The following is a 27,555-nucleotide window of genomic DNA, read 5'->3' as shown; positions in this document are numbered from 1 at the left end:
CAATACATGGGATTTTAGGGCACCCAGTATTAAGTCCTGCATGTCCACGAATAGTTTGAAGTCCACACCTTGCATTCCAGTTAGTTCAGCCCAAGAGTAAGAATGCCTGGTTCAGCACTGTCAGGTGATTGCTCAGTGTTGATGAACACAGAATAAGACTCCTTGTACCAATTCTGGCCCTTTGCCAAATTTAATACACTGTTTTAACAATGTTAACATTTTAACAATGCTAACAATTTTTGTTACAGTTTTAACAAAAATCTCACTGTACCTGATGTTCCGTGGAAAAGAAATATTCTGTCTATGTACTGAATTCCCAGTGTCAGATGATCATCCAGGAACCTCAATATTCTTTAATCTGGGGGAAAGAAAAAAAGGAAGAGAATATTTCCACCCTTGGACACTGTGATGAAAAACTCGGAAACAAATCTTGCCATTGCCTTAAGAAGAAGTCAAGATTTACTGTATAAATCTAGTTATTTGGGGGCTGGGAACCATAAAAATGTACTTTACTGTTTTTAACTTTTTAGATAGCCTGGAATAATTGATCCTCCTCTGAGCGATGTGGATTTTCTTCTGCCTCTAGCATCATTCATGTAAGATTCACAACTCCCTCCTTGTGTTTTCCATACAGTAATTGTGTCCCTGTTCTTGTTTCCAAGGTCAAGAAGATTACTTGTCTAGGGCTTCCAGTTAGCCTAATGAAGTTGGTGAAGCTGGCCTTTGGAGGAAGTAGAAGTCAATATTTTTTTTATACAGATGGTTAATTTTAAGAAAAAAATATTTGTTAAAGCCTTTTAGATATATTGAATGCTAAATTAGATTCAAAACAGATGGAACTGTATAAGTGAAGTGTTCAAAGTTAGGCTACGTGCTCTTTTCCCCCCTAAAAATTTATCTGAACAAAAATGTGGTTTGTACCTAGACTTACACAGGGCATGAAACCAGTCTCATTAAAATCATTAGAAGCCTCTACACTTCAACAGAACAAGGATTCAATCCAGAAAGTTTTACTTTTCCAACTTTACAGCATTAGGGCATTCAATTAGAACACATCCTGTATGAAGAAGGGTGTAAGGATCATAAAATCAAGGGAAGCCATCCTATAGAACTGCACCAGGCCATGTTTAATACCCACTAGATTTGCTCTAGACCCCAGTGACTGATTAGTTTTCATTGACTTCTCTTAATCAGAATCACACTGAAAGAAGTCCAATTAATTCCTTTGAAGACTCAGTAGTGAATGCGTATGAGACACATAGCTGTTCATTATCTGAGCTATTGTTCCTAATTTTCTCCCATTCCCATCCATCTTTTTAAAAGGATGCTGCAGCCACATCATTTTAGTGTTCAAACACTAAAACACTTGCAGTTTTCACCACTTGAATATTCTTAACTTTTAACAATGAAAACTGGAAAATTTGCCTATAATCACTGGGCTCCATGATGTCATTGATGGGCTACACTTCTGACTTGTGCCAGAATGTAGTGTAGCTCCCAAATCCAGGCAAATGGAATTCAATTACACGTTGGAGGTGAGCAGAGGAGAGTTTAGAAAACAAGTTACAGTGAATAAAAAATATTATAAAGGACAAAGAGGATACAAGTATTTTGTGCAGGAGATGAACTGCCTGCAGACCACAGATTGGTGTTAAATCCTGAACTTTAGTGAGTGGGTGATGAGCTGGGCTCATCTAACACCAACAAACATGATATAGCTACAGGATATTTCACCCTGGTTAAATACCAGATGAATTAAAGGCTGTTGCCAGCAGCTGTGATGAATGTCACTGGGATGCTGTCTGATTGCTCTCTGGGTCTTATGAGTGAAGTATGTCGGCTCCTTCTTTGTTAAGGTCAGCATGTATTTCTAATGGTTCATCTGCAGGGCTTCGCTGAAGGCACCAGTGAGAACACAGGTGCTGGAAAATGTCTCTTTCGTGCAGCACAGACTGAAACAAGTGGGACTGAACAGTGTCAGGAGGAACTTTTGCATCAACATGTTTGCAGTGTAGAAACAAAACTCACAGATCAGGACATAAAGTGACAGGCATTTGTGGATGGGATGAACTTACTGCCAAAGAAGAGGGTATTTTATTTAATTTGCACAAGCAAATAATTTGCCTTGAGTTACCTGCTCGGAGAGACTTGTACAATTTTTATATAAAGGTGTCATCTCTATGACATCCTTATCAAAGGACCAGAAGGAAAAGTGAAGGAGCCCAAGGCAAAGATGTCTGAGTTACATATCACAGCTCCAAAGGTCTCCATGCCACATGTTGATCTGAACCTAAGTGGCATCAAAGGTGCCAAAGGGTGACATGAATGTTTCCATTCCCACCATATGAGCTGATTTGAAGGGTTTTGAACTAAAGCTCAAAGGTTTTTATTTCACTGTATAAAAATCCTACTATTTTAAGAAAAATCCTACTATTTTAAGAAAAAAAAATTGCTGCACCTCAAATCCTGCGTTCAGTTTTGGGTCCCTCACTACAAAAAAGATATTGAGGGGCTGGAGTGTGTCTAGAGGAAGGCAACAGAGCTGGTGAAGGGTCTGAAGCACAAATTTGATGAGGAGCAGCTGAGGGAGCTGGGGTTGTTCAGCCTGGAGAAAAGGAGGGTCAGGAGTGACCTTATTGCAACTGCCTGGAAGGAGGTTGTAGCCAGGTGGGGGTCAATTTCCTCTACCAAGTACCAAGTGACAGGACAAGAGGAAATGTCCTTAAATTGTGATAGGGGAAGCTTAGATTGGAAATTAAGAAGAATTTCTTCACTGAAAGGGTTGCCAAGCATTAGAACAGGCTGCTCAGCAAATGGTGGAGTTGCCATCCCTGGGGGTATTTAAAAGATGTGTAGATGTGGCACTTGGGGACGTGGTTTAGTGGGGGACTTGGCAGTGCTGGGCTGGCAGTTGAATTTCATTATCTTTTCCAACCTAAATAATTCTATGACTTCATGATTCTCATTCTTTCCAACCAAAAAGCTGCCTACATCAAAGGAAGAAAACATTTACAGAAAAAAAGTAGTGGTAGCCTGACTTAAGTCAGCCTAACTGACTTAAGTTTGAACAAGTTAAAGGGAGGAGGTTGGACTTGATCTTAGAGATCTTTTCCAACCTTAAAATTCTATGATTCTATGTCTAAAAAATCTCAAAATGAGAAAGGACCAGTGTTTGCCTGTTTTCAATGCTTGCAAGGTCTCAAGTACCGGGTTTTGAGACAGTGATTCAGAAAAGGGGCTATGAGCTTTTTAACACTCCTTGTCCTCTCTGGATGATTACCTAAATTAACCTTCTATTCCTCTGGTCTTCTTTTGTACAGAATAAAGTAAAGGTTGGCTTTCACATTAATGTGAAATTTCAGGTCACTCACTTTCTCATCCATTCTAAGCTCTTCCTCCTTCAGTCTGTCTCTACATAATATTGTCAGAGGAATAATTCCTAAATTTTTGTCATGATCAACAGTTGCATAACAAAATAGGCACTCTACTGCATCTTATTTTTCCTCAACGAACAAATAGCTAGATGTGCTCCTGCCCTGGGAACTTCCATGCACTTCTTTCAAAAATATTTTTAGAGAACATTTGATCATTACAACCATGCCACTTGATTTGGTTTTGGGTGCTTCTCATGCAGAACTGTTTCCATGAAAATTTACAGTCCTGGTAAGCTTCTTGCCCTGCTTCTACAGCCATACAGGCTAGAACTGGGGCTGACAGTCACTGCAGCAACTGCCCTGATTCCCAATCACACCAGTGTCTCCTTGCTGTAAGGCTGGCAGTGACTGAATGCAACAGAAAGCACCAAGCTGGTTCCTTACCAGTAAAGGCTGGTAACAGTACAATAGATCTGGGTGGGACTGACTCAGCTACCTTTAAAACCAGGTTGTGGTGAAGTGAAAGAATAATGCTGTGTTACAGGACTTGGCCTTTCATTTAATTCTCTCCATTAAACTGCTCATTTACACTTTGAAGAATATTGACCCTGAATGCTGAAAGAAAATTACTAAGTACTCATTCTTCTTGATCTTCACAGCACATAATTGTTCTATTTCTTTTTGACAGATGTAGGACATTACTGACTTCAAGCACTTTCCTTCATACCTCTCACCTCTCTCTCAATCTTCCCCTATTCTTTCCCATTTATTCTCTTAAGAGAAGAGGTGGGCTGGCATTCATAAACTGAAATGAGATCCAGGGGAGGTGATATACAAGGAAGGACTTCTGTCTGTCACTTACAAATGAAGATATAAACTCCAGCCAAAGAGTAGAATAGTTGTTTGGCTCAATAGTGTCTTGAATCACTGTAAATAAATCCATTAGAGCCCACCTCTCAAAAGGTCTCAAAATTTTGCCATATCCTCTCTTTTCTTAACAACTTCACTGCCTTCAGTGAAGGTTCATGAGTTATGCTACTTTCAATTTTTGTTTCTTAGTAAAGGTCATCGCTAACAGAAAATGCAACCAATTTTTACTTTAAATTCTTGTCTGGTTATGATAAGGAATTCCCTTTAGTAGTTTCTGTGAGTTTGGAAACATCTGATTTCTTTTGAAGTATGTAAAATGCGTTTTTCTAGACGGCTCTGATAGCACACTGAGAACCACAGCATTGCCAAGGTTCATGATTTCACAAGTGGTCTCTAATTTTTGATGACTAAATTTTTGCATGGAAATGGAGATTGGTTTCTCAAAACTATTCATGCACTGCAGCTCTGAGAAGAACCATGAGCTACACAAATCCTGTAGTCTGCCATGTCCCACTTTCAGCACAGACATCCCTCCAGAATGAAGCCCTCAGCCTACATGTATATAGCAAGTATGTTATTAATACACATGCTTGAGGACAAGGCTACTTGGGTCAGGAGCAGCATTCATTACACACACATTTTGCACTGTAGTGTGTTCTCAAAGCAGCATTGTTAAGTGTCTTTGGTGCCTAAGATGAGGAGACACTCTGAGTTGAACAAACAAAAGAACAACTCATGAGGCTAACTACGGGTCTGTAACAAGTACCTGAAATTATTTGGAAAGAGGGTATATATGGGGTTTGTGAGCTACCAGAGATTTCTTATAAAATGACCCAATGCAAGAAATTCCAGGCTTGTTCTCCTCCTGTAAGATTTATTTTGTACAAAAATATTCTTGCATGAAAAGCAAGCCAATGGTACAGTGCAAAACTTGCAACTGATTTCCATCATGCTAGCTATTCATATATCTTTATTCCTTTGTTTTCAAGCTGCAAAAAAAATATGAAAAGGAATTATGGAAGGAAAATAAACGGTAAAGGAGAGGAACAATGAATTCCTGTACTATGCAAATACCTACAAGTAGAAAAGCTTTGAATTGGATGACATCACAGTGGCATCTAAAGTTAAACCATGTCAAAAACTCCTGAGTAAGCAACAGAGAGTACTCTTGCTTTCACACAAGATTACTCACTGGATTCTTTGGAATCAAATGGTGGAAGATGAAGCTTTTCTGAGTCAGGAACCTACAGGAGTTATTTTGTCATATGTTACATTATGTCATGCCATAGACAGAAGCAAAAGCACAAACATGGAAGAGTAATGACAAAACATTGGCACCGCAAAGCAGCATAGTGCTGATGGAAGAGGCTTGAAAACCTTTGAATTCTGAAAGCACAGAGAGGGAAATTTCTTTCTGACTTGAGTACTCCTCTCACACTTTACTATGACTTCACTGTCTGATGGCTGTCTCTTCCTGAAGACAGTCTGCAAAAATGGGGATGGGATGTGAAATACATGAAAACAAGAGTAAAAATACAAAAGATACAGGATTGGATTTTGCACTGTATCCAGTTTGGTTTGGTTTTATTCCACTGAAGCTATTATAAAACCTTCAATAATTCAGCAGAGCAAAGCTGTAACAGGACCGTGTCCTTCCAAAAATTTGATTCTTAAAAGAAATGCAACTTAAAGTCTTCCGGGACAGTAGGAGTCCCCAGTTAAAGAGCAAGGAAAAACAGTGTCTTTCCTTATTTCAAGTGAGGAACTTTAATTTTCTTACTTCTGAAGAAGAACTAGCTCTCTGAAGTAGGTAATGCCAGTGAATCAGCGCATTTGCTAGACAAGGCAAAAAAGAGGACCTTTGCCTTTGCTGTTTGACTCTAAATTCTTGAGACAATTACTGCAGCTTGCTCTTTGTATAGAGAAAGTGTGGCCAGGAGGGAAAAAGACTTCCTCTCCTGAGGACACCTGTTCTAAGAAGCTCTGATAAATTGAATATGCATAGCACAGAAGAGGCACTTGCAAAGTGTTAAGTAAATCACCTAACAAGTAACAAGGGAGGTGGGAAGAGGAAGAACGGAAGGATACAAGACAGACAGACTATAAGATAAATTAAAGCATACACAGAATACAACAATGAATATGTACAGCAATACTTAGACTATTTGTTTTCCCAATAGAAGAATGCATTTCTTTCACCGTCTCCACAGGCAAGCAGTGATTTTCATTAATTTTTCCACCTTTCCAACTCTGTAGATTAAAATGAGAAAATCCTCCATGTAAGCCTTACAATTAATTTTTATTTTAACATCAGATAACTTGATTTCAAATCCAAAACTTTTACATTTCCCACTTGTTCAAATTTGTGAATTTTCAGAATATGTTCCTTAACAATATGTCATTCTGATTATCTTACGTCCATACAGGAATCATTCTAGAATGGCAAGATTTTCAGCTAAATAAAAATTCAACTTGCTGAACAACTCAAATATCTTTCTTCTGACAGCTGCATTTGGTGCCCAAGACCTATGAAAAACGTAATACAGCCTAGATTTATTGTATTATCATAAAAATTTAAGCATACCTCCCTGATTTTGTGACTGATAAGACTGCATGCTGAAATAAGATTTGAGCAGAATTAAATACAAGATTGTTGAAAATACAGACAAATCTCATGTCTAACAACTTGCCATCACCTGAAAGGAGAGATCGGCTTCCCTCTTGCTCTACCCCTACCAGCAAATTCCAAAGTCATATCACTTCTTCCAGCCTTTCACTTCCACTCTATGGCAGCAGCTCTGGAGCAAATTCAGCACTAAATTGTTCATAATTTTGCTGCATAATGATCTATTGGTTCAGCAAGTTCCACCACTGCAGTATGGGATCAGGAGAGAACCAGAGGTGGTGCAGGGTGGAAAGGGTGCCAATAGGTCAGCTTCAGTCTTATTACAGAACTTAAAAATTAGGTGTCCTTTTCAGGCTCTTGCTATTTTTAACACGTGTTTTTAACATATAGTTTTGCTATCTTTAACTGCTAAGAGAGAACTCAGCCCTAGAGATACTTTTCTTTTGTCCAATGTACTCAACACCTTCATCTCCCAGTTATTTCAGTGGGAGCAGAGGGAAGTCAGTCCTGATGGGATCTCTGAGATCCCATGCACAAAATGTCTGTCCTGACAGCTAACAAGAAGCCACTGACAGAAGTTCACTGCTCAGTACCTTCTCAGCCCATCTACATGTTATCTGTCCCACAGTTTTATATGTGTCACATTTACTCGTTTAAAAAAAGAATACCTGTGGTCACTTCAAGCATAGATATGATGGCTTTTTGTTGGTAACATGTTTGTACTTTGCTAGAGGAACCTCTACCCAAGTGAGGCGTATTGTTGACTTCTCTTAAGAACAGCAGGTAGGCCAAAATTTTCACACATAACACCTATATTTAGCACCAAATTGACATGGAGGACTACATGACAGCAGGATGGCACTAGAAACTTTTGCTGGTAAAGCAGTGTGTAGCATGGAGTTGGTTAGAGGTGTGATTTTTATGCAGCATCGCTAATGTCAGCAAGAGTGCTAGCACGGACGCAGCTAAAAAACTACTTCTTGCCTTTAAAAGCTTATTTCCTTCAGGAAACTGACACAAGATAGAGCAAAAAAAGTGTTTCGCTGATAGAAGTTGGGGTGGACATCAAGAATGATCTAAACCAAGTGGGTGCACAGCTGTGATCACATTGTATCACAGCGGTACCTCTTCACTGGCTCATACCACAGGGGAAAGGAGAGGAGGGACAAAGCATTGTTAGCTGGCAAAGCTGTTCCTAGTCAAAGCTACATTTTCCAGAGGGGAAGACAACAGTAGGACTATGCCAGAACCAGGTTTATGAGGAAGGTGTGTATCAGGTTTGGTATCTTGCCTTTACCAGAACTCCACAGAGCTCAGGTAGTAGAGCACTTGTGAAAATTTTAAATGCTAAAATTAGGATATTTTGTGGCAAGTTTTAGACATCCATGCTTAATAGATATGTTCTGAATAGCTGGATTCCTGAGTCTGTCCACACAGAGACAGTCTGAGACACTTAAAGTATCTTCATGACATCTCAAGAAATAAGATGAACAGGATGAAGGCTGAATCCTACTCTCTCTGTATGTGTGTGTGTGTGTGTGTGTGTGTGTGTGTGTGCCAGAGAGAGAGGGGGCAGGGAGGGAGAGAGAGAGCAAGAGAAGGGAGGAGAGAGACATCCTTTTCCTCATAAGTGTGAAGGAAAGCTACCAACATACCACTTCACATAAATATCACGTTAAGCCCTACTGCTGTCAGGGCTAATTGAAATTTACAGGATTGGTACTTGCAGTATTAACCCAGGAACTGTCAAACTTTGTTATTTACAGTGGAGTCCGACAGCCTTGTCTTAACATTAGGAAGTGTCAGTCTCTTTTCCCTTGATGACAGAGAAATAACATCTGCATTTCCCCACCCAGAAAGGCTAAAAGGGTATGAAAACTAGTGTTATGGTCAGTATTTCAGTGTTCTCAAGATCATGATGGTCTAGTCACATCTGGTGTCACAAACACAAAAGAAAAATAAAAGGTAATTCTGTTTACTTTATATTTTCACCTTTATCATTCCCTGTTGAGCCAAATGAATACTACAATTTCCCCTTAGCAGAAAGAGTGCTATAGTTAATGCTTTTGATTAAATTAATATCTAGAAAAGTCCTTTCTTCCTTTGTTTGAAAGGACTGAGCATAGCAAAAGGCAGACAGAGAAAAGCAGCTTTTTGTCTTCAAAGATCTGTGCTCAGCTAAAAGCTTGGCCATGATGTAGAGGACATATCCAGTACAAGACTCCTTTATTGTATCAGGTTCTAAAGTGCTGTCTACAGGGATGAATTTAATGTCTTAAAAAAAAATGAATAAAACCCCTATATTAACATGAGCTGAAGCCTATCACAATGTTCCACACACAGATCTTTAACCACACTCTATTAATGCCACTACTGATCTTTTCACCAGCATCACTGATAACCCTGCTTTACTGAGATGTTTATAGGGACAGATGCTCTCTGGTAAAAAAGAGTGAATATATATCTATATAAGTGAAAACCAAAATAAAACACCCAAGAAACAAAACCAAAATAACTCCCCCTACAAAAAACCCCAAACAAACAAACAAAACCACAAACAACTGTCTCTGAAAAAAAAACAGCCGACACCAACCCCCCCCAACCCTCCCCTTCAACTACTCTAATTCAAGAAATTGCAAACTAACTTTCTGACATTTCACTTGAAATTACACTGGCAGTGAGCAGCTCTAGGTGGACATAGTAAGATCTCTGGGGCTAGCATGGATGGAGAAATACATCTTCCTCAGAAATAAATAACTGGAGTTAGCATTACATATGCAACAACCTTTATAACAGTTACCACAACATCTTGCTACAGGGCTGAAGAAAATTTCTCTCAAGTTAAAGAAGTAGCATCTGTATTTTTTCAGTTCAAGTCCAAGTGCTAAGCTTTTGCTTCTAAAAGCCCATGCACAGATCTGACCCACAGGACAGCCTTTTGAAAAAACAAGATTCCACTTCTCACTGGTGGTGCAGGCCACACAGAAAGCCAGAGAATGCAGCAGTATACATAGCAACAGTGTAAACCAGTTAAGCCAAAACAGAAAAGTACCAAATCTGAGCAAATTGCCCTCCACAAACAGTCTGAGACAAGCAGTTCCATCACACGTGTTTCCTTCTCTCACTTTCCCTCCTGTAGTTGCTTACCTCCTCTTTTCCCTAATGTCAAGTTGCGGTTGAGTGTGTGAATCCAAAAACAGTGGAGGACTTTGACTTAGCCTAGTGGAGTCAGAGCTGGTTCCAGCAAGTAATGCTTATCTGTAACTTGGCCACCATGACATGGCACCCACAAGAGAAGGGGAACTCAAAGACTTGGGGCTATTGTTTTGCGCAGAACTTACAGAATGAACATTACCACCTACAGCTTTAAGAAACACAGATATTTCCAATGTATCTGTCTATACATGTGTAGAAAACATTAAAAAGCAGTGGATCAAATTACCACCGCTCCATCAGATTACCTGAGACAATTGCTGGCTATGAGCTATTCATTTTTATTGTTACTATGTTCAGTGCTCCCAAGTTCACTAAGGTATTAACTTCAATGTACACAGGCTAGCATCTATTCTCACATTGAATAGATAAGTGGCTAAAAGAATTAAAATCTTTTCTGTGATCATAAGTACAACAGATCTCACATCTCTTCTCATAAACATTCAGAACTGGCATGTTTTCAAATACTCTAAAAAGTTTCTGAACAAAAAATGGATAGAGGTTCAATGAGGACAAAAGATCAAAAAGTAGTTTGATGAAGCTGAGAGGAAGAATATATTTCTTGCTCCTCTTCCATCTCAGTTCTTTTGGCTCCAGTAAAAGCACAAAAGCAAAGGTCAGTGATCATCATTCTAGCTCCTGTTGACATAAACTCTCTATAACTATGAGAGCAATTGACAAAATCCTAAGTAAAGTCAGTGATTAGAATCACAGAAACAACCATGACACACTCACCTAATCCATTTATCCTGCTTAACTGCAGAGAGGCAATATTCAGAAGTACAGGAAACAACCTATTTGACATTCAGGTCCTTGTTACTGGAAAAACCATGAAAAGAGAGAATTAAAGTGGAAGTCTATTTGAAAAACACACAGGAGAGTTCCACTCTACGAGGATAAATGGAACATTCATTTACATTGGAAGATATTTTAAAAAAATTGAGGAATTGTTTTCTACACAGGTTCTAGCTGGACTGTAAAACTGTCACAGGAAGCCAAGAAACCAAGAACACAAGAAGTTGAAACAGTGGATTGGACTTCATTTACAGACATCAAGAGAATCCATATATACCATAACCAAACATGAAATTCCTGAAGGGATACTAAACCTGGTTCACTAGAACTTAATTATTAGAGGATAATATACACCTTAGTGTCATTCATTGTCAGGTACTGGATGTTGTGTTCTAACTGTAGGTCTGATCTAGTAAAGCAATTTCCATATTTCAATCTCATTCACACATTTTCTCATGTGTGTATCCTTTTGATAATCATAAAGTAATTTACAGCATTTGAAAACCATCCGTAAGTGAGGCTTTACTGGCATGTACCTAATCCCACCTTTGGCATCTGTTGCAAACATTTTCCAGGACATGAACAATTAATAGTATAATTACAGCTTTCATATTGGCTAATAGCTTTAATTCTGGGCATTTATATTGTAGATTTAGCAGCCTTTAGCAGTATTTAGCCTTGAAACAGAGTCCAGTGTTATAAATATTAGCTAATAATTAATAGCTGTTTTGTTTATTGCAAAGTAGTGTTTAATAAACAAAAACAACAAAAAAAGTGCAAAAATCATTCTCAAACAGCATTTTCTGAGTATCTTCCAGTAGCTCTGTAATGCTTACCTATCATCATCTTCTCCTGTTTATATAAATTATATCAATGCATATACCACAGTAAATGCTGATATATCAGGAAGTTATAGAAAAAAAAAACCCATGTTTATGCTGGAAAATTCATTTTGTGAAAAACAAGAAGTCCAGGCAGAGGATGAAGACTATTTTCACTTGAAACAACAGAACAATTGGTTTGGAAAACAGAGCTTAATGTGCGAGCTGGCAGCTATCCAAGAATCCCAGAAAGATGTTCATTTTCTTTGCTCAGATGCTTCTCAGTCTCTTCCTGAACTCCTGGTTTATTGTAACAGTCAAAAGCTGCACAATCTAACCTCTCACTAGGTTTGGTGATCCTTTGAAGGAAACAATTTTCACCTGAAGATCTAGAAACAGGGGAACGTGGGTTTGATTCCACAAACCAGAATTCTTAATTGTATGGATAAATTGTCTGTGAGAAATATCTTTGTGCAGACTGGGGTTTTTTTTGTGTACTTTCTTTCAACCCCTCCTGCCCTTTATAATTTTGCTTTCATTCTCTTTCTCTTTTTTTGCCTCATTTAAATGCCCACATGCATTCCTGTTCCCTGACACTCGGTAAGAATTCAGGAAAAACACTGTCGATATTTTTCCTTAGCAGAGGACATGATGGATTTCCTAATGGCTATTCCTATGATTTATACTTTGTAAAATTTGTATATTATTGACATTCTGAAATATTGCTATTTGTTATATACAAACTCGTCCATTTTCTGTTCACACTTCAGCCTCCAATACTATACTGATTTTTGTCCTCTCCTGAAAGCCATTCATTAAGTTGAAAAATTGATAGACATCTTCATTCCTGTGCAGCTAAACTCAGAGGGAATCAATTGCCAATAAAAGTAGAAAAATAACTGCTTAAAAGTGTCAAAGATGCTAATTGAATTCCAGTTAACTTGGACTGGCTGAAAGCCAGCATATCTGGTAAGGCACTGACAAGGAGCAAAGATCTATCTGCTGTTTATATACTGTGTATGTTTTTCCAAATGACAAAAAAAATATTTGGAAGAGGAGCAGTAGCAATGTGTGCTAAGCAATTTTTCCTCCTATCACCTTGCCTAACGTGTTATTGTCTTATGGTTAAGTCGTTATTATCATTCAATGACCATGATTTAAAAGGAAAGAATGAGTAGAAAATGATGCACATGATAAATAAGAACTTCTTTAAGTACTATTTTCAGTTTCATACCTAAAAAAATGACAGAGCAAAGTTAAGAAAGTATGGAGAACAGCAAATAAAATAATTAAGTAGAGAGAGCTCCTCTTTTGTGAGAGACTGAAGTGGATGGAACTCCACTGTGGACAGCAGATGGCTGAGGACTGGGGGAGCGGTTTAGAATCTTATGATGGCAACAGACAAGGTGAGTGGTTATGCAGCAAGTTCCAAGCTATTTGAACAAGGGGTTACACAACAAATGGGAGAGCCACCTAGAAATTATTTTTTAAGTAGTTAGTTTGGTTTTAAACAACAGGAATGAACCTCTGGAATATATTGCCACAGGCAGTCATAGATGCAGAAGCTATCATCAGGTTAAAAGAGGTCTGAATAAATACATGGGCAGTAGATCCATAAGCCGACATTAACATTAATAGGCAGTGATGCATTCTCTAACATCCCTTATCCAGCAGTTGTGGAGGGTGGGGAAACGCAAAAGGAAAGGACTGCAGAGAGTAGCCAGGATTGCATGCTGCTCCCCAATAGCATCTGCTGTTGTCACTGTTGGGAAGAATACACTGGATAGGAGGGATCAAAAATCACCCTGTTGGATTAGACCACCACTAACACCATAATCACATCCTCTATGCTCATCCTGTATCCTGCTTTCTACATGCTTGTACCATTTCCAGCACAACAGGGACCTCTCTGTGCCAAAGGCTCAAGGAATCTAAATAAACTTTAAGAAGGTACACACAAGCCTACAGAAACTACCTAACATGCTTGCTGAAGGCCTGATGCAGTTACTAATTATTTGATGACATAATTTGTTCCAATTTTCCCTCCTCTTTTAAAAACGACAACATTGCCTCTAGAACTTCCAATAATGCATGTATTCTACCAATGAGGCATGTCCAGATAGATGTGATTAGAGGCAATAATGCCCTATTAACCTCAGGTTAGACTTAAAAAGGTAAAGCAAATACATCCCAACAGAAAACCAGTGTTCATTTAATAACTTCCCTTTATTTTTCCCTGCTGGAAATCAATACATTGCTATAGTAATTCATGTATTTTATCCTCAAACCATAATAACATACAGATCCAAGGGAAGAAAATTAGCCTCTACATAAAAGTATAAAATTAGCAGCACGTGTCCTTACTATAATAATCAGAAATACTTAAAGTTGACCTCAAAACAAAAGTAATTGGGTCTCTTCTCTTTTATGTCTCTTAATTAACTCTGGAGGGGATACAAAAAAATTGTCTTTTGTTTGTTTTCTGCATTAGAAATGCAGATGTTTTCTGCCTTGGAAGACTTGAGATCTGACTTCACATAAACCTGGAAGTGACTTGCATAAAAGGGGAGGATTCTTATGTTTTTCTGGCCTTGAATGTCATGTAAAACCAAATGTACAGAGCACTAGAATAAATGGTCCTGAAAAAAGCATTATGCATACTTATCACTGAAAACAAGGCAGATGGATCCATATGCTTGATATCTGTAAAAAACAGATGCAGTTTGGATTCTTTAACCTGGAAATGGCTTATATACATTTATTTTCAGGTAAGTCGTGGACTTACCACTCACTCATGCACTTGACAGAGCCCATCCGGTTCTTCCACATTTGGTAGACCTAGTTCCTCCATCTATTCTGCTAACAATGCAAGTTTATTTATTGGCCCTTGTCACCAGATTATGGCATGTGCAATATATCAAATTCATTTACACATTCATGAGCACGTTTTTTTCAAATGAACACATAGCATTCTTCAAGTAAAAGAGGAAATGAAAGAAAACTATCACACCCTTTTGAGCAGAGCTGTGTTTTCTGAAAGTGATGCCATGAAGACTTTTTGCCTTTTCTTTTATACCCCGTTACACCTTTTTTGCAACTTCTGTATTCTTAATGCTTTTTGCCTACATTCTTGGACTTGTTTGTCAAGCTGAGAGACTAAACATTTTAGAAGCTTCATAGCTAGGGATCAGTGTGCCTCAGACCCCAAGGTGCTCTCCAGAACACATTCTGTAAACTAAGATAGAACCATCCAGGGGAAAGTTCCTTGGGGAGGGGGGCTCACTTGAGCCTCTCATTGGGGAATCTTTGATAGATATGCTAATTAGTAACACCTATAATGTTATACCAGATCTTTTGGGGGTGTGCATTTTTGTGGGGTGGATTTCGGTGCAAATGACCTGGATGTGTGCACTTAAGGATCCTTAAAATAAATACCAAGATAAAATCCCTTTTCCCCTTCTAACTGTGTATGACTCTTGATTTTAAGACCAGGAAAAGGCATCAAAAGGATTTACAATTAATCCAGGTATTAATTCATGTCCCCTATCTTTTTTGTCTACCTAACAAATTTTGCAGTAGACATTATTACTTTTGCATTTTTTGATTGGTTGTTAGCTAAAAATTTTGTTGTTTTCTACTTTTTCCAATAGAAGAAAAAAAGCTGGTTTCTATTATTTCCAATTATCTTGCGAATAATTGCAACATGGTCTCTAGATTCTTACACCAGGGCACATAAGGCCACCTTAATGCTGTTCTTCCATCAGTGACCATCTCTTGATAAAACCTGTGGTCTGTAACAATATGTGTTGAGAAACCTAAACCTAGATTACCAAATAAAAGAATAGCTGACTTTTGCAGATAGTTCTTCCCTAGGAATAGCAAAAATCCTTTCTTCTTATCCCAAAACCAAGGGAAGGATAAGAACTTTATCCAGTAAAGCATTGTCAGCACAAGTTTAACTATGAGTAACATCTTTTAAAACAAATGCTTGAAATTTAACCAAGAACTGAGAAATGTAGCTGTGCTGCTGATGTACAATTTGCATTTCTAAAAAATTTTGTTTCTCTCCCACCCTGCTTATGTGTCATTTTCCAGTTCTTATTTTAACCTCCAATGAAATAATCAGACTACACAAAGACCAGTAACACCTCCATGCCGAATCCCTCTCTGGCAGGAGATTGTTAAAACATTCCCTGAAAGATCTACTGACATGATGTTCCCTGACTGTCCGAACGTAACACCATGCCGGCACTGCATCCTTGTGCTGGAGAAAGCTCCCTGGGAACAATACCTCGGTGCTTGCAGGCAGGAGGCTCTGGGTGACCGTTGAGTGCACTCGGATTTTACAAACTGTCATATGGCGAGATAGTGGTGGGTTTCAATGCCGGCACCTATTCAGTCAACGCAGATGAACTAGAATCACCATTTCAGTTATATCATAGCTCGGGGCGAGAACATGTCACCCTCTTTATTTCCAGCTCGGAACAAGCTGCTTAGGCAGATGCTAACTGTGGTCCTCCCTGCCATGTTCTGTAGAGTGGCCTTTGTCTGGGTTAATTGAGCCCCCACTCCATTTAATAGGCTGTTGAAGTCTTATTGAAACAGAGCTAGTGCCGCAGGTTAAATACATTGCAGTGCTCTTGTTAATCCCCTCATTAACGGAGCTGTAAAGCTTGTTGAGAGCTGTGAGTTTGCATATATTATCAGAGAGTTCTTCACTCAAGTGCTATCAATAAAATGACAAAGCCAGTTTGCAAATAGTGAAATCAACAGTGACACAAAGCTAGATACCTTAAAAAAATAAACACGTTAATAACTGATAAATCTAATTTTCACACTTGGGGGATAAAAAAAAAACGGGTTGAAGAATCTCCTTTTCTTATTGGATGAATTTAAAACACAAATTATACAAACTCAATTACTTTCCTTGAGCAAGAGAACAAGCAAGAAAAACACCACTTCTTTAACAGGGGCTTGTGGTGGTGGTTTGGCTCTGGCTGTTCAGAAGTAATGTAATGAGCCATGCACAGACTAGCTGCACTTAGCAAACTCAAAGAAAACAAATGATTTCATAACACAAAATAAGAAGTGGATGTAGATAAAAAGTACAATGGAGCATATTGAGAAAAACTCATATCGTCTCCAAAGGAAAAGGAAGCTGAGTAGGCCCTGGAAAAAAGAAGAGTAGCGTTTAGCATTTCAAGGCTCTCTCACACCTTCCAGGAGGGGGAGCAGGAGAAACGACTCCCCCAACACATGCAAGGAGGGATATGTCTGACTGTCAAACAACAAAGAAATAGGACTGGTGGATGATGTTCACTAGGACACAGAAGAAGAACTCTGAGCAGGAGAGGCAGCTGGTAAAAGCAGGGTGAGAGCCAAGCCAAGCTATGGTGCCGATGTTTTTCTGAAGCAACAATCTTCCTTGTACTAAGGAACACAGAACTACCTGAAAATATATTTTCATGTCTATCCATCTCTTATCTGCATTTTAGGCATGCTCCTTGGCAGATCAGAATTCCATGGAGAAGCCTGTAAGTAAAAGCAATGTCTAACATCATTGAAACTGAACTATTGTGCTTGAAATGTTTTTAGTGCTGTTCAAGTTTCTCTTTCTGTCTCTGATCAATGAATGTATATATTTAGAAAAGACCAGTAGGGTTATTTCAGAAACATTATAGCAACAGGCAAGGCCTTTACAGATACTTTCAGAAATTATTTTTCTAAAACATAACATGAATGCCTTTGGTTGCCCCTGATTTTCCACTTCTTGCTCACTGGCCTATAAGAAAACCTGATTTGTATTCTTTTCTTAACAGTAATTCTGATCAGGATCTTCTTTAAAACTCTAGAATAAAGCATAGGCAATATTTGCTCATCCATGCTAAGAGTCTACCCTCTCCATGCACACCAGTGACTGGACTGGATGATTTATTATAGGCAACTCTTCATGGTATAATGAGAACTGTGTTTTCTTGGACACTTTCACAACTTCATCCTGAATGCTTTCTTCTGGGAATGAATATTATGCCATTTTTTTTCCTACTGTGGTTTGATGTTCTTCCTTTTTTTTTTTTTTTTTTTGGAAACCACCAGAAAGTGGGGTTTTGGGGTTGTTTTCAGGGTTTTTTTTTTTCTCTTTCTTTACCTGCATATTAGTAAACTGTATAAACTGTATACAACCTGATGTAAATGCAGAATAATTGAATAATTTTTTTTCCAAATCACCAGGATGCTATATTTGCACAATAAAAAATTCAGAGAAAAACTGGACATGAGATGATAATGTGCACCTACAGCCCAGAAGTCCAATCACATCCTGAGTTGCATCCGAAGGTGGCCAGCAAGTCTAGGGAGGTGATTCTCCCTCCCTGCTCTGCTCTTGTGAGACCTCACCTGTATCCAGCTCTGGGGTCCCCAGCACAGGAATGGCATCAACCTGTTGTTAAGAGTCCCAGAGCATGGCCATGGAAATGGCCAGAGGGCTGTAAGGAAAGGCTGAGAGTGTTGAGTTTGTTCCTCCTGGAGAAGAATTGGCTCTGGAGAGAACTTTGTTGTTGTCTTTCAATATATAAAGGGGGCTTGTAAGAAAAATGAACAGAGAATTTTTACCAAGGCATGTAGTGATAGGTCAAGGGGCAGTAGTTTAAAGAAGGTAGATTTGGGTTGGCCATAAGCAAGAAATATTTTACGATGAAGGTGGTAAGACACTGGAGCAGGTTGATGATAGAAGCTATGGATGCTCCATGCTTGCAAGTATTCAAGGTCAGGCTGAACTGGGCTTTAAAGAATTTGATCTAATGAAAAATGTCCCTTGCCCATGACAGGGAGTTGGATTAGATGATCTTTAAAGGTTTCTTCCAACTCAACCATGCTTCGATTCTAGAGAAAAAATATAAAATCGGCAAAAGTTGGTCCTTTTGTTTTATCTCAGCCCTTAAAACATCTTTTTTCCCTTTGGTATACTTTAATAGTAGTAACAGAAATGGTAATTTTGTCCAGTGCAATTGGCTTTTTGTTAAAATTTAATTGCTGTCATCAGGGGGGTTTTTATCACATCTTAGAATTTAATCTACCTGAAGCAATTATGATTCTCTTGAAAGCAATAATAGATAACATAAATACCTTGTTATGTCCCCTGTTACCAAGGTCTCACAAGCCAGTTTTTAACAACAAATATGTAATGCTTATATATTGCACTCCTTTTTTTCACCCGATTTTGAAGTCATGGTGGGACAAAAGGTAGTGGTCACAGTCAGGAAGCTGAACACAGTGCTTGAGAGTTGGCAAGTCTGCAAGTCTTGCAACAAATGATGTTAGGTTTTGTGAGTCTATCCACTCTTTAACACAAAGAATGCTATATTTAACATCCAAACCACAATGGCAGTTTCTCACTGCTTGAATCACTATTCACCTACTGCAGGTAGTGCTAATAACAGTTTCAGCTGGCTTACTCCAAGAACTTACTGCTTGCTTTCCCATGCTGGAGACTTACTGTCATTACATGAAGATGCCTTTACTAAGCTTAAGCAGGATAAAATGTCTGTATGCCCATGCTCTTGTATGGACTACAGAAAAAGTAGCAGGCTGTTATTGAAAACTACATTAGTCCCTTAGTCATTTCTGTGAGGCTGCAGTCAGGAGGATCACTTCAGTACATGCACAGCATACACATAGTAACTCACAGAATCTCTGCAGTGGTTCCCACAGCAAAAGGTATTTCTCTTCAGTACAAGTCAGCCCAACCAATTGTTTTTCACTAGACTTAGCAAAATACATTTTGAAATTTTCTTTCATATATTTTTTCATTATTCATATACCCTTCTCTCCATTCTCGAGGTCATCCATAAAATTAAAAGAAACCAAAAGGAAGTGATTACGTAAGTGGAGAAAGGGTCCTTCATTACCTGGTGTAGTACATGGGAGTTGCCAGTTTCCGTTCCAATTTATACAACTGCTGTCAGCAGAAGGAACTGCCTTCCTTTCCATGAAAAGTATACTGTTTAATAGTATTTCGATTAATAATTAAAGCCTTCAGGTTGCTGCAAGTGATTCCCAGAACACTTGCCAGAACTTGCATTTCTTGATCAAAATGAGACTGTTGGCGAGTGTAAGCCAATTTTTAATGGAATTTCCTTTGCTTCCTCCTTCTATTTCCCTCTCAGGAAAATATTCCACCAGAAACATTTTTCACTGACTCTTTCAAATATTGAGCTTGTAGGCAGGCAGTGGCTGAATAAATATTATACTGCTAGCATGGGTCCAATGAATAACTGTCCATCTGTACAAAGCTTGCTTTGCTCCCCATGGATCTAAAATGGCACCTGTTAAACAACACACAGATGGGTTTTATGTTTGCCAGTTGATCTAAATAGGGATAGTCGTCTTATTGATGGTGATCCTTGGCTGGCCATAATGCTCAAAAAGACAAGGAAAATCTTGGCATAGGAACAGTACTAATGTATTTTTAAAATATCTATTTAGATAGATTTGAGAAAAATGGCTGTTTATTTAATTTCTCCTTACTACTAGGCAAAAAAAACCTGGGCTTTATCTGAAGAGGTGAATACCTAGCATTAATCAATAAATCAGCTTGTGAGTAATTCAGAAAAATCTCTTCAACCAGCAACTTCCCTCTGAGGCTACAAGCAAAGAACATTGTTTAACTTTACCTAACCTACATTGCCTTTCCAGTCTAGAGAAGCCCATGTGATATGATACCCCTTCAGTGTTGTGTTCTACTGTCATACACCAATGCTTTATTGCTCAGAGTCTACTCACTCACCCAGCTAACATCCAGCCTTCCACTGCACACAGTTTCCATAATCTTACAACACACAAACATTGTCCTCTCAACTCAGTGCTGTATTTAAGCTAAGCAGCAGGGATTTTGAGGCCATGGTAACGTGTTCCCTTTTTGTCTCAGTCAGTCAAGAGGAACCTTTACTGGGAGAAAACCTGATTGGCAGAAGAATAAATTATTTATTTATGCCACAGATTTTTAGTGTAGAACTTCAGGAGTCTTTGCTGAATTTCTCATGTAGCTTGCTGGGAGTAAACTTCCACAGTAATAGTGCAGGACATCAGTTTCACATAATATCCCTGTCTCTCAGTACCAACCCTTATCTCTCCCTACCAAAACATCTCATAAACACTAACATCCTCTCTTGCTTACAAGCGGGGAAGTTGCCTTCCACACTTGGGTTAAGCATAGGCTGAACCTTGCTAATAATCTTTGCAAAAATGGGTATTTTTGATAAGTTTGTTTGTTTGTTTTGAGATTGCTGTAGCTTTTATTTCTACATGCAGTTGAAGAAAGAGACGAGTTTAGAGCACATTCAAACACATAATCAAGAGAATTAGGACTACCTTTCTATGTAGCCTGGAGTTTCATTGGTGGATGAGCCATTCTCCCTTCATAGCTTGAGAGGTTTTTGGCCATTTTTGAAGATCACGTGGTCAGAAGAGGGCTCCAAATTATTTTTGTGTGGTCCTCAGGAACACTACCTAAACTGAGGCCATGTTATAATGAGTTGCAAACAGCTGCTTTTGCACATTAGAAAGAGAAGAATTTCCAGGTTGTACAAAAGTTACATATACCATGCATTGAGAAAGCGAGAAAGCGAGAGAGACAGAAAGAAAGAGACAAAGAGAGAAAGGAAGGAGAGAAAGGAAGGAAGGAAGGAGAGAAAGGAAGGAAGGAAGGAGAGAAAGGAAGGAAGGAAGGCAGGAAGGAAGGAAGGCAGGAAGGCAGGAAGGCAGGAAGGCAGGAAGGCAGGCAGGAAGGCAGGAAGGAAGGCAGGAAGGCAGGCAGGAAGGCAGGAAGGCAGGCAGGCAGGAAGGCAGGCAGGAAGGCAGGCAGGCAGGAAGGCAGGCAGGCAGGCAGGCAGGCAGGAAGGCAGGAAGGAAGGCAGGAAGGAAGGCAGGCAGGCAGGAAGGCAGGAAGGCAGGAAGGCAGGCAGGAAGGAAGGCAGGAAGGCAGGAAGGCAGGAAGGCAGGAAGGCAGGCAGGAAGGCAGGAAGGCAGGAAGGCAGGCAGGAAGGCAGGCAGGAAGGCAGGAAGGCAGGAAGGCAGGAAGGCAGGAAGGCAGGCAGGAAGGCAGGAAGGCAGGAAGGCAGGCAGGAAGGCAGGCAGGAAGGCAGGCAGGAAGGCAGGAAGGCAGGAAGGCAGGAAGGCAGGCAGGAAGGCAGGAAGTCAGGCAGGAAGGCAGGAAGGCAGGAAGGCAGGAAGGAAGGCAGGAAGGAAGGCAGGAAGGAAGGCAGGAAGGCAGGAAGGCAGGCAGGAAGGAAGGCAGGAAGGCAGGAAGGCAGGCAGGGAGGCAGGAAGGCAGGAAGGCAGGCAGGCAGGCAGGAAGGCAGGCAGGAAGGCAGGAAGTCAGGCAGGAAGGCAGGAAGGCAGGAAGGCAGGAAGGAAGGCAGGAAGGAAGGCAGGAAGGAAGGCAGGAAGGCAGGAAGGCAGGCAGGAAGGAAGGCAGGAAGGCAGGAAGGCAGGCAGGGAGGCAGGAAGGCAGGAAGGCAGGCAGGCAGGCAGGCAGGAAGGCAGGCAGGAAGGCAGGAAGGCAGGAAGGCAGGCAGGAAGGCAGGAAGGCAGGCAGGAAGGCAGGAAGGCAGGAAGGCAGGAAGGCAGGAAGGCAGGCAGGCAGGAAGGCAGGAAGGAAGGCAGGAAGGAAGGCAGGAAGGAAGGCAGGAAGGAAGGCAGGCAGGCAGGAAGGAAGGCAGGCAGGAAGGCAGGCAGGAAGGCAGGCAGGAAGGCAGGCAGGAAGGCAGGCAGGCAGGAAGGCAGGCAGGCAGGAAGGCAGGAAGGCAGGAAGGAAGGCAGGAAGGAAGGCAGGCAGGAAGGCAGGGAGGGAGGGAGGAAGGAAGGAAGGAAGGAAGGAAGGAAGGAAGGAAGGAAGGAAGGAAGGAAGGAAGGAAGGAAGGAAGGAAGGCAGGAAGGAAGGAAGGCAGGCAGGAAGGAAGGCAGGAAGGCAGGCAGGGAGGCAGGGAGGCAGGAAGGCAGGAAGGCAGGCAGGCAGGCAGGAAGGCAGGCAGGAAGGCAGGAAGTCAGGCAGGAAGGCAGGAAGGCAGGAAGGCAGGAAGGAAGGCAGGAAGGAAGGCAGGAAGGAAGGCAGGAAGGCAGGAAGGCAGGCAGGAAGGAAGGCAGGAAGGCAGGAAGGCAGGCAGGGAGGCAGGAAGGCAGGAAGGCAGGCAGGCAGGCAGGCAGGCAGGCAGGCAGGAAGGCAGGAAGGCAGGAAGGCAGGCAGGAAGGCAGGAAGGCAGGCAGGAAGGCAGGCAGGCAGGCAGGCAGGAAGGCAGGCAGGCAGGAAGGCAGGCAGGCAGGAAGGCAGGAAGGAAGGCAGGAAGGAAGGCAGGCAGGCAGGAAGGAAGGCAGGCAGGAAGGCAGGCAGGAAGGCAGGCAGGAAGGCAGGCAGGCAGGAAGGCAGGCAGGCAGGAAGGCAGGAAGGCAGGAAGGAAGGCAGGAAGGAAGGCAGGAAGGAAGGCAGGCAGGAAGGCAGGCAGGAAGGCAGGGAGGAAGGAAGGAAGGAAGGAAGGAAGGAAGGAAGGAAGGAAGGAAGGAAGGAAGGAAGGAAGGAAGGAAGGAAGGAAGGCAGGAAGGCAGGCAGGAAGGAAGGAAGGAAGGAAGGCAGGAAGGAAGGAAGGAAGGAAGGAAGGAAGGAAGGAAGGAAGGAAGGAAGGAAGGAAGGAAGGAAGGAAGGAAGGAAGGAAGGAAGGAAGGAAGGAGAGAGAGAACAGGCAAACAGCAATATTTATGTTCAAATGAACTTGGAAACACAGATGTAAAATTAAAGTTATTTCAGCACCTTTGCCCCTACAGAGGGAAAATAACTCAGTGAACTTTTCAGAACATTAGAACACTAGTCTCTCTGCTAAGCTCTTTCCCTCAAGGAAAAAATGTTCTGATGACACTGACTGCGTGCAGAGTGCAGTTTTTAAGAAAGCCTTAAGAGTGATTCAAACAGTTACTTCCCCCTGCTTGGGTGTTGTATACCCCAGGGGCACTTTGAAATTCCCATGCATGATGATGGATGAATTCGGCTAGACAGTCCTCTGGATTGTTTTCCTTCTAAAAGTATTTGAATTATCTCAGACAACTCAAGTGAGAAATCAACTATTGCCTCCTGTGTGATATGAAAATGTTTCACATTTTTCTTTTAATGTCTTTTCCCTCAAAAGCTTAAAGATGGAAATCCACAGGTTAGGTTTAGTAATCCACAATTTTGATTTTCTGGTATAAACTTCTCAAGATCATTCAGAAATGGAGAGGGGAAGCTCACAAGGACAGTCATACACTAACACCTTAACCTCAGACCAAGGATGATCTGTCTGCTAATATACTGGGCACTCAGACCAAGAATTCCTTGTTAGTTATCTCTCCATAAAATCAGCAGAGATCTGTTTGACTAAACACTGAAAAAAGAACAGCCAGGAAAATAATGTGAAGAAAAGTGAATTAATGAAGTACCAGGTCTTCACTTTTGATATGCTAGTTGTTGGCTCTGTAATGAAATGTGTGTTGACCACTTGTACAGAAGGAGCTCACTGCAAATAATTTGTCTTGTCATATACTGTGGAAGACACAAAATGATACATATTAGCTACAGTGCATGAAAACAGGGACAACAAAGTTTTGACTGTTACTAGCCAGGTACTGCTCCAGACTTCAGCGCCCCAGCAGAGCCTGTTGCATCAGCTCAGCATAGAAGATGACAAGGCCTTGACTCCTCATCTCTCTGTTTCACTTGACCAAATGTGTTAATAGAGCTAATGCCATCTTATTTTCTCACTTTGGTTCTACAGAAGGTGACCAGACAACGAGTGTGAGGTCATTTTGGAAAAAGGAGGACTGCTGAGGTAAGGGTCATTGAAGAGGCAAGGTGCAAGAGTTCAGGATCTTGCCTCCTGGGAAAACTGAAGTTTGCACTCTGATTTCTACAGTTTTATGAATTCCTTGTCATAAATTGTATCTCCACCTTTTTAGCCCATTTATCTTCTTTGCTAGAGTTCATGTCTCCCTAGTTTGGTGGGTAGGGAGGAATGTTCAAAATTTGCAAAAGAACATGCAGCTGTGATTAGAGAATCGTAGGTAGAACACGTCACCATTAAGGCCCATAATTGTCACATAAAATTGCAGTGTCCTCTTCAGAGCTAATTTCACTTTCTTCTGTGGAATAGAGATGCCCAAAGTTGCTGTAACCTGCTGCTGTAACTGCTAATAGCCGCAAAGCAAAGAGCTGCTGCTGCAGCTGGACAGCCGTAGGGGACAATGTCATGAGCTGTGCTTCTATGTTCCTAGACAGAGGTTGTAATTAGAGTTCTGTGGGAGCTGTCATAGGAGTGGCCTCTCTGACAGGATCTCCAGGAGGATGAGTCTACTTATTCTACAGTCACTTTTTGACAGCAGATTTGTCTCAGTTCATAATTAACCATCAGATCAAATCACACAAAGCTGAATGATCCCCAGCTGTCTGCAACAAATTCTTCCTAGTTTTACTCCTTGTTTTGCTAACTGCACATTCCCAACATCTTTGTTCATTCTGACCTCCAGTATATCTAGGTATGTATCCAGAGAGAAAAGAAAGCTCTACGCACTTGTTTCCAGATGTAGTGGAAAAGTCAAGTTAGATTCTTCCCCTGTAATAAGAAGCATATTTGTTTTATCTAAAAGGGGCAGACTGGGTCAGGATATGCTACCTGAGCATCCAGGAGTCTGTGCTCTAAATCCAAAATGATCTAGCGGAGAAGGGAAGACTTCTGAAAGCAGCCGTCATCCCCCATGTGCAAATACTCACCATCCCAGGAGCAGCAGAGTAAGACTGGCCATTTTGTGAGAGTGCCAAAAAGACAGAAGGCCATCTGGTGCTATAGACTAATCTAAAAGCAATGAAGTCAATACCGCCTGGTTGGTATACAGTACATAAGGCTCCCTTACAGACAGATTAGTCTCTGTAGTCAGGAGAGACTGGACATTACATTATCTGCACTACAGAAGCAAACACCAACAAGCTGTAAGAGACAAGTTGGCAATAGGGCCCTCAGAAAGAGCAGAGGATAGGAAGCAGATCACAGATAGATTTGTTTGGGATTAAGAATTTGGGGAAAGAAAGTGGCTGAATGTACCGGACACAGCTGCAAATAGGTGTGTGAAAATTCCTGCCTGTCATAACTTAAGCCATGTTATCATTTGTACAGGTAGTTCAGAAGAGCATAAAGTTGTTATGAAGATAACATGGGAAGAAAGGGAGTAAAAACTGTGAGATTCAAATCAAGAGAGCAAAAGGTGAGTGCTAACACATGCAGTCACACCAGCATAACCCAATGTCTCAGTGGTCAGTTGTGCTCATTGCATTAAACGTGATAGTACCATGTGCTTATGCAAACACTCTGCACTGAAAGACAGGACATTTATACACACAGTTTTTTGCTGTCCTGAGTGGGAGAGCAGGATTGACTGCCATACTTGAGGGCTGAGGGACAGTCAGTGTTGCACAAGCAGTTAGATGAAAGAGTGGGCAGTCATCCAGTGACTTCCAGACTGATAGTTTGCTTTCAATAACTGGTAAATTATTTGCATTGGTGCCTTTAAAAGACTTAGAATAAAATGAGATCTATACATTGTGAGCTCTGCAAAGGAGCTAATTCATAAGATTTCTTTAAATGAGGCAGTAGTATAGCAGGTAAAGAGAGGGCTGACATCAATTATGAAGTTCTCTGGTTCTTTGTCCAAACTTAGTAAAAAGCAACTACAGAAGTTAAGTGGGCAAAGAAGAGAAGGCAGAGGAGACAAAGTAGTTGCACAGATCAAAAATGGTGAAGCAATAAGAAACAAAAAGAAAGAAAAATGGTTGCTATGGCATGAGGTTATCTGTGGCATGCCACAAGGTTCCATCCCAGGGCATCTGTTGTTTATCAACTATCTGGAAAGTGTTTTGCTGACATTCCAAAACTATTCAAGTAGGTCGAGACCAGAGAAACTGTGAAAAAGTTTGAATGTCTTAAGCAAGTTGAGTGAATAGAAAACATGATGGCAGATGAAACCAAATGCTGGCAAGTCTTTGGAACACTTTAAAGGAAATCACTGGAACTGCTCACTTTACTGGGTTCTAAACTGGCTGTACCTCAAAAAAAGACTCAACAAACACTGTAATAGATAAAAAAAGACCATTACTTATGAGGAAACAGTAGTGGAAAAATCAAGAAGTTAGTGGGCTATGCATAAAATACAGTGGTAATAGAACAGAAATAAAATTATGTATGTCTATGTATTGCAATTTAGTTAACTAAAAAATCTCTTGTCATCCGGAACACTGCACAATTTTAATTACCCCTATCAAAAAGGTGACAGAAGAATTAACTGGGATAAAAAAATAGTAGAAACACACTGACAGACTCTCCTATGTTTGCCTTAGACAGAAGGCAATTAAGTGGGAGCACACAAAAAGAATCACAATAACAAATAACATGTTCTCAGTACAAGAACAAGGGAGCATCCAGTGAAATGGAAATTTAGTGGCAATTTCAGAGCAGCAATAGGAAAATCTTTCACACAAAGCAAAATTATATATAATTATAATTATAATGTTAAATATTACACAACAGATAATTTCAATGACGAGCAACTACAGCTTTTGGAAGCATACTCTTCTACAGAGTGTGCTTCTCTGGACACTTCTATGGATAATTACTGGAATAAAAATTATTAGTACTGTATATAGTCCATATTGACATTTAAGCTATCTGTTGAATGATTTTATTTCAAAACTTTGCCGCTTGATCTGTTTCCACTGTTGTGGTTTTAACCCCAGCTGGCAACTAAGTACTATGCAGCTGCTCACTCACATGCCCCACCTCAGTGGAAA

At 40.6% G+C, this 27,555-nt stretch overlaps 1 long non-coding RNA gene across 1 annotated transcript in view; it reads right to left on the bottom strand.

The window, feature by feature from the left end:
- Nucleotides 1-277: 277 nt before the first annotated feature.
- LOC116447847 overlaps nt 278-27,555 on the bottom strand; it is a 46,710-nt gene continuing 19,432 nt past the window's right edge. The window contains exon 3 of the long non-coding RNA XR_004241718.1: nt 278-358. This is a non-coding gene — a long non-coding RNA (uncharacterized LOC116447847). The remainder of the gene's footprint in view (nt 359-27,555) is intronic.

This window comes from Corvus moneduloides, chromosome 1 (assembly GCF_009650955.1).
Source record: "Corvus moneduloides isolate bCorMon1 chromosome 1, bCorMon1.pri, whole genome shotgun sequence".
NCBI lineage: Eukaryota > Metazoa > Chordata > Aves > Passeriformes > Corvidae > Corvus > Corvus moneduloides.
The sequence above is the reverse complement of the archived record's forward strand: the minus strand, read 5'-3'. Positions and strand labels throughout refer to the sequence as shown.